General features: G+C 41.8%; 1 long non-coding RNA gene across 1 annotated transcript; it reads right to left on the bottom strand.

The window, feature by feature from the left end:
- Positions 1 to 411: 411 nt before the first annotated feature.
- Positions 412 to 7967, bottom strand: LOC134810299 (uncharacterized). The gene is made up of 3 exons (XR_010158014.1): positions 7643 to 7967; positions 1896 to 2008; positions 412 to 1797 (listed from the first exon to the last, which is right to left on the bottom strand). It is a non-coding gene; the product is annotated as an uncharacterized LOC134810299 (long non-coding RNA).
- Positions 7968 to 8228: the final 261 nt, after the last annotated feature.

Genomic DNA, 8228 nt, shown 5'->3' with positions numbered 1-8228 from the left:
GTAACATGCTGTACAGGTTTGTAGTCTGGGAGCAAGAGGCTGTGCCATATCATATAGCCTAGGTGTGAGGTAGGCTATACTGTCTAAGTTCACAGAAGAACACTCTGTGATGTTCACACAATGATAAAATCTCCTAACGACACATTTCTCAGAACGTATCCATGTCGCTAAGTGACACATGACTGTATATTGCTTCCATTGAATAGGAGGCAGTTATAGAAGAATACTATGCAGTTGATGTTGTAGAAGAATATTTAATGACATGAAAAATATTCCTGACAATGTATACTGCTAAGTTAAAAAGCATATTACTAAGCAGTTTTCAGAGTATGATCCTATGTTTGTTTACATACCCACACATACGGCATGAATTGTGCATTACAAATTATCTTTTTCTTTTTTATTTTTCTTATGCATTTCTACAGTACACATTTACTCATTTTTTAATAATGAAAATTAACAATTACTCCAGCCTGGGCAACATGTCAAAACCCTGTCTCTACAACAAATACAAAAATTAGCAGGGCATGGTGGTGGGGGCCTGTTGTTCCAGCTACTTGGAAAGCTGAGGTGGGAGGATCACTTGAACCCAGAGGTAGAAGCTGTAGGGAGCTGCAATTGCACCACTGCACTCCAGCCTGGGTGACAGAGTGAGATCCTGTCTCAAAACACACAAAAAGAAATAACAATTACTATTAATTGCTACTAAGGAGAACTTTCCAAATCTTGGTCAATGGTTTTTTTGAGGCTATAGAATTACAGGGATGTTTGTGTCCTATGATATTTACTTCTGTAATGCTTGAATTTTTTAATTGTACCTGATCAATTTTATAGTCAGAAGGAAATAATTTTTAAAAGAAAGAAAATGGGTTAGGGAACAGAGACATTCATATTCTTTAATCCAACTATTTCATTTTTAGAATATTTCCTAACCCTGAATATGAGCAAATATTTATACAGAGATTTCTCATTGCAGAAGCATTTATAATGGAAAAACAGGCAAACAAAACAATGTTTGTCATAACAGGCTTATATATACCACCTAAATGTCTAGCCATAGGGAGCTGGAAAAAGGAATTATAACAGGATGGATCCACAGAGGCATAGTGAAGTGAGCATGATTCCAGCCTGCCTGGGTTCAAATCTCAATTCTGCCACTTACTAGCTGCGTGACCTTGTACAAGTTACTTAACCTCTCTGATTTTCAATTTTGTTGTTAGTAAAATGGGATAATAGTACCTATATAACAAGATGATTATGAGGATTTTTTTTTTTGTCATTCAGAGTTTAGGCAGGAAACAAAACACTCTCAAACTGGGTAATTCAAGTATAATCTAATAAAGAGATTCTATTGAGGCAACAGCAGGGTGTCCTAGGGAGCACTTGAGTAGTCATTGGAACCTGGAGAGAGAGAGGTGTGGAGAGACATGGAGAGGAGAAGCTGTGGCTTTGAAGAAAGGACCCAGCAGCCCTGTGACCCTTCATACATACCTTGACATTACCATCCAGTCTCCTGTCTCCTGAGATACCTGTAATTACACTCCCTGATTGCAATAATGGTATATGCAAACAACCCACAAACCTCAGTGGCTACAAACTACAAACATTTGTTTTTCTTCCTTCTGAGTTGACTGGGCCTGCTCTGCTTCAGGCTTTGGGTCAGATTCAGGTCTGCTTCATGGGCCTCTCATTTTGGAGAGAGTGGCCAAGAGGCCAACCCAAGGAAACTCCATTCCAGTCCTCTGCTCAGGGTGTCTACAAACATCCCATTGGCCAAAACGTGTCATGTGACTGATCCTAAAATAAATGGAATAGATACTTATATTCCATATACTTTCATGGAAAATCCTAACACAGGGAGAGATTACAGAGTTGGGAATGATAATCCAACCTACCACAGCTCTCACTGGGCAAACCCGAAGAAGAGAGACGTCACAGAGCCTGTTGATGCTGTCTATTCAGATCAGCCTTCCAGGGCACAGAGCAGGGTGGGAGGGGATAGAGGCATCTGGAGGGGCAAACAAAGATATCTCTGCAGGATCACATGAGTTAATTATTATTATTATTTTAGAGATGAGGTCTCACTCTGTAGCCTAGGCTGGACTGCAGTGGCATGAGCATGGCTCACTGCAGCCTCAATTTCCTGGGCTCAAACGATCCTCTCACCTCAGCCTCTCAAGTAGCTGGGCTACAGGCATATGCCGCCATGCCTGGCCAATCTTGGTATTTTTTGTAGAGGTGGGGTTTCACCATGTTGCCCTGGCTGGTCTTGAACTCCTGGGCTCAAGCAATCCATTCATCTCAGCCTCCCGAAGTGCTGGGATTATAGGGGTGAGCCACTGTGTCTGGCCAAGTTAATATTTTAATGAGCTTAAAATATTGGCTCACATAAAAATACCATACAAGTGTTTGTTGGATGAAAAAATAGGCCAGGCCCAGTGGCTCATGCCTGTAATCTCAGCACTTCAGGAGGCCGAGGTGGGTGGATCATTTGAGACCAGGAATTTGAGACCAGCCTGGCCAACAGGGCGAAATCCCGTCTCTACAAAAAAATACAAAAACTAGCCAGGCGTGGTGGCATGCACCTGTAGTCCCAGCTACTCAGGAGGCTGAGGCATGAGAATTGCTTGAACCAGGGAGGCAGAGGTTGCAGTGAGTTGAGACGGCACCACTGCACTGCAGCCTGGGTAACAGAGTGAGACTCTGTTCTCAAACAAACAAAACAAAACAAAACAATAAAACATGGTGCCACTGAGAATGATATTTTTAAGAATATTTAAGTATTTAAAATTTTTATAATGAATTATAAGTGAAAGAGGTTATAAAACAGTTATACATTATAACATCATTTAAACATACTATATACCTAGAAGAAGGGCTGAATTTAGCAAAATGTTAATATTGTTGTTGGGAGGTAGAGTCATGGGGCATTTTTATTTCTGTGCTCTGTGTTCAGAATAAGGTTGTCACATATGGCCTCATAGGTTGCGCACTGCACAATTCCAGGAGGCCCCCTTTGTCCTTCTTCCTACTTCCAACTTGCATAACCTCCTTTATTGCCCACACCTTCTAGAACACAGACGTATTACTCTCGTGTAATCAAACAAATAAATACAGTTTAAAAAATTGCAACCTTGCCTTTTCTTCCTAACATACTTCAAAGACAAATGAAGTTGACCTAGTTTGTCATTTTTATTAGAGCTGGAGAGAAATTACCTCTGGACTCTAAAATGGTTGTTATAAAGGTAAACTCAGCAACTCTTGGGACAATCAAGGAATGTACAGTCATGACTGCAGAACTGAAAGGTACTGCGTCACGTGCATAGGATAAGTAAACATATTTGGCCTGAGTGAGTTAATCACATTTTTAAAACCCTGAAATGTATTTTATCTACTGAAAAAATTCAGAACTGCTGAATCAGAAATGATGAATATGAGCATGAAATGTTTATATTAAATTCACAATGAAGAAGATTTAAAATAAAATGATTTAAATAAAGAGATTTAAAGTAAAATGATTCTCCCGTCATGCACAGGACAAAAGGAGCCTGGTTCTTAATGGCATTCTACACTAACCCTGGACTTCTCAGCTCCATACTTCTTATATATAAGATAGCAAATATCTTTACTACTTAGGCCACTGTAATTGTGCACTGTTCTTTGCAGCCAAAGCATTATATAAGAAGCTTTGAACCCCTCCCTTCCCTAGATAGAGTCAAACAATTCCTCTTCTATGTGCTCACAACCCATTGCACCTCTATTCTAGAATTCAGCATATAGTGTGATATGGTTTGGCTCTGTGTCCCCCAACCAGAGCCAAACATGTAATCCCCATGTGTTGAGGGAGGAAGGTGATTGGATCATGGGGGTGGTTTCCCCCATGATGTTCTTGTGATAGTGAGTGAGTTCTCATGAGATCCAATGGTATAATGAGGCAGTTTTTCCTGCTCTTGCTTGCTCTCTGTCCTGCTACCTTGTGAAGAAAGTGCCTTGCTTCCCCTTCCGCCATGATCGTAGGTTTCCTGAGGCTTCCCCAGCCATGCAGAACTGTGAGTCAATTAAACCTCTTTCCTTTATAAGTTACCCAGTCTCAGGTAGTATCTTTACAGCAGCGTGAATACACTGCTGTATATTATATAGAATAATATATAGAATTATTCTATAGAATATAGACTATTCTATAGAATAATATGTAGAATAGTCTATAGAATATAGACTATTCTATATAGAATATAGACTATTCTATAGAATAATACACTATTATGCATGGTGTAATAGTCATTTACATGACTTGTTTGTGAGATAATCCAAAAAATTCATGGATTGTCTTTTATTTCTGTAACCTCAGTACCCTTCCTGGTGTCTGACACAGAAACACTTGTTCAATTGGTGTCAAGAATTTATATATTCACTGTTGTGGGAGATATGGAGGGTGCTCTTTTTTGAGTGTAAAGGAGTGGGGATGCAGCTCATATGCATGCACAGATGAATAGTTCCATAGCCTGGGCAAGGCTGTCGGTAAAGGCTGAGTCAGAAACACCCTAGGAAGCCTGGCATGGTGGTGCGTGCCTCTAGTCCCAGCTACTCAGCAGGCTGAAGTGGGATGATTCCTTGAGTCCGGGAGTTTGAGAACACTGGGCAACATAGTGAGATCACAGTTCTTTAAAAAATAAAAAGGAAAAGGAATACCCTAAGGATCTCTCCCCATAAGCCCTGAGCCTCTGGCAGGGAACTCCAGAAAACTGGTAGATGGAACCGAAAGCAACTCTAGATGCAGGGGAGGGGCAGTATAGAGGAGTATGTCTCCTCCCCCATTTGGATTCTTAGGATTCTTTTTAGAAATTATTGTTATTTTATATTTTTACATTTTTGGAGATTAAAATGTTGGCTTCGTTACAAAGCTAGATTGAAGTATGTGGTATGGTTGTCGAGTGGGCTTGCCATTACTCTTCTGTTTTGAACTTACCCTCCAAAGTGCCATCTTCCACCCCTGCTGGGGCAGAGCCTGTCCTGCTTGGCTTAACACATGGCTGGAGGTCAGACTAGGATGCACCTGCACTTCATAGATCAGGCTGCCAATCGCAATGGCTGGCTGGAGTGAAAGTGAATTCAGAAAGCCAGGCCTGCCTAGGACACAGGAGTTGGGGGATGAGAGGTGGAAAAAAAGGAGGAGTGGGAACAGGGAGGTGGGCACATGTACAAAGACATGAACTTACACCATATAATCTGCTTTTTTTTTTTTTTTTTTTGAAATGGGGTCTCACTCTGCCATCCAGGCTGTAATGCAGTGGCACAATCTTGACTCACTGCAACCTTTGCCTCCCAGGTTCAAGTGATCCTCTGATCTCAGCCTCCCGGGTAGCTGGAACTATAGATGTGCACCACCATGCTCAGCTAATTTTTTTGTATTTTTGGTAGAGATGGGATTTCACCATGTTGCCCGGGCTGGTCTCAAACTCCTGAGCTCAAGTAATCTGCCTGCCTTGGCCTCCCAAAGTGCTGGTATTACAGGTGTGAGCCACCGCACCTGGCCTACCCTGAAGTCTTTATGATCCTTCTCACTTTTCAGTCCTGGTTTAGCTCACTGAGAGGTCACAGTTTTTAAATATGCACCCTCCCCCCACCCCCCACCAATTTTGGTTTGGCTTTTGCTTTCTTACAGTAAAAAGAATGCAGCTTCTGAACCAGCCAAGGAATGTGGGCTGTAAAGAATGGACTGTTTGATTTTGATATCATCGTATTTTGATACTTTCTACACAAAGTTCCAGTACAACAGTTGTAATTATCATTGGCAGAAATATGCAGAATTCTCAAGGTTGAAATCTGGGGCCTGAGTTTGCAGTAAAAGTATACAGTCTAGAGTGCTTTTTCCAGAGTTCAGATGTTTCACTGGGCAAGTCTGATAAACCGAATTGATAAAGTGTTAATGATAGAGAATAGGTGTATATGTAAGATCACCCAAACCTCATTTGCTTTTTTTTCTTTTTTTTTAGAGATGGCGTCTCACTATGTTGCCTAGGCTAGAGAGTAGTGGTTACTGACAGGTGCAATCATAGAGCACTACAGCTTTGAACTCCTGGACTCAAGTGATCCTCCCACCTCAACCTCCTGAGTAGCTGGGACTACAGGCATGTGCCATTGTACCCCGCTTCATTTGTTTTTTTGCAGCTGCTTTCAATGCCTGGCCTCAAAGGAGGTTGTCCTGGAGGTATCTTGAGCCATATGGCAGGTTTTTTCAGAGAGGGGGGCTTTATTTAGCACCCCTTAATCATGGCATAAGGGATGCTCCTATTTTATTTCCCCAACCCTCCCCACAAGGCTGGTGATTGGAAGGAACATAGTGGAAAAGTGGGGGAACTTTCCAGATCTTATTAAGAAGAAGCAAAACACAGGTGGCACCAGAGCAGGGACCCTTCCAGCCCCACCCCATCACGATGCACTTCACCAGCCCAGGCAGAATCAGGAAGTGAGTGAGTGAGAACACAGAGCTCCATCAATATCACCACATCTGGGTTCCATATAGTAAATTGACCTGATTGGGCTCCATTCAACCAGTCTGAGTTCAGCCTCTTCCTTCAGTCTCCTCAGCCTAATACAGCCCTGGGCCCAAAGAGCACACGGTCCACCAGCCCAAGGTCCCACTCTACAGCCACCATCCCTACATTGCTAATCCTGCCCAGCCATCAAGCAAATGAATCTCCTGAGGGTTCTCAGGGGACTGAGTGAGAGTGTAGATGACTCAGTGTGACCCCTCCCTACTGTTAGAGAAAGCTCAAAGCAAATAGTTTGTGACGGTGAGTTAGTAATGTCAGCCACAACATGGAATATTTTGTGGCAAGTACAGCAGTGAGTAGCATTTGCAAACCTTTAAGACTAATTTTTGTGCCATGAAAGAAAGGGGAAGTTGGAGTCAATAGACTGAGCCTCTGATGATTTATATCTGAGTTTAGACTTGCGTATTTCATTCACTTCTGCCACATTTCTTCTAGTCTATCTGCCTTTGGGGATCTCGTTGAAAGAAGAGTGAGTCATTGTTTGGCCATATCTTCTTTTTAATGTGTTTAATCTCATAATGTAAAAGAGAATTAGGCAAGAGGTTTAAGAGATTAAATAAGATTCATCACTGAATTATTAAAAATTAAGCTCTGGCTTAAAACAAGCTAAGAGGAGATGTGTACAACAGTCTTCAGCATTGCAAAGGACACAAAAACTCCTTATTCAGGCATAATAGATGCTATCCATTAGTTTCTTGGTAAAATCAATAACTAACAATAATAATGTGCTCAAAAGTTATCCTTAATGTTTTTCTGAGACAGTGTGTCGCTGTCACTTAGGGTGGAATGCAGTGGCATGATCATGGCTCACTGCAGCCTCAATCTTCCAGGCTTGAGAGATTCTCCCACCTCAGCCTCCTGAGTAGCTGGGACTACAGGCACGAACCAATGTGCCTGGCTATTTTTTGTTGTTGTTGTTTTCTTTTGTTGTTGTTGATAGTGTTGTTTTTGGTAGCTAGTCTGCAAAGGTGGCCCCCAAGGATCCATACCTCTTATGACTCCTGCCATTCTGTAGTCCCCTCCCACATGGAATCTAGACTGGCCCAGATTCGCTTTAACCAATAAAACATGGTAGAAGTGATACTTACATCAGTTCCAGGCCAAAGCCTTAGAAAAGTCTCAAAGTCTCCCCTTTTGCACTTTTGGGAGCTCTGTGCTGCCATGTATGAAGTCCAACTCCTCTGCTGGGGAGGCCATGTGGAAAGACAGAGGCCTTGAGACTATGTAGAAATAGAAAAAATCCTAGCTGCTCAAGTACCCCATCTGAGTCCAGCCTTCCAGCCATCACTGCCAAGGTACCAGACACGTAAGAGAGATAGCTTGGATTTTCCTGTACGGTAGTACTCCCAGGTGACTGCAGCCCCAGCCAACATCACATAGAGCAGAAGAACCATCCAGCAGAGCCCAGTCAACCTACAGAATAGCAAGAGAATAAAATGGTTGTTGTTTTAAACCCCTAAATTATGGGATAGTTTGTTATACAGTAGTAGAAAACCAAACACTTTTTATATAACAAATCTGATTATTTTTGTGAGTAAACAAAGTTAATAAAGTACATATTATATAAAGTAATTTAAAACATTCAATTATTTTGCAGAACACTCAATCAGAAAGAAGCCCCACTGGCTTGGCACAGTGTCTTATGCGTGTAATTCCAGCACTTTGGGAGGCTTG

This window comes from Pan troglodytes, chromosome 5 (assembly GCF_028858775.2).
Source record: "Pan troglodytes isolate AG18354 chromosome 5, NHGRI_mPanTro3-v2.0_pri, whole genome shotgun sequence".
Classification (NCBI taxonomy): domain Eukaryota; kingdom Metazoa; phylum Chordata; class Mammalia; order Primates; family Hominidae; genus Pan; species Pan troglodytes.
The sequence above is the reverse complement of the archived record's forward strand: the minus strand, read 5'-3'. Positions and strand labels throughout refer to the sequence as shown.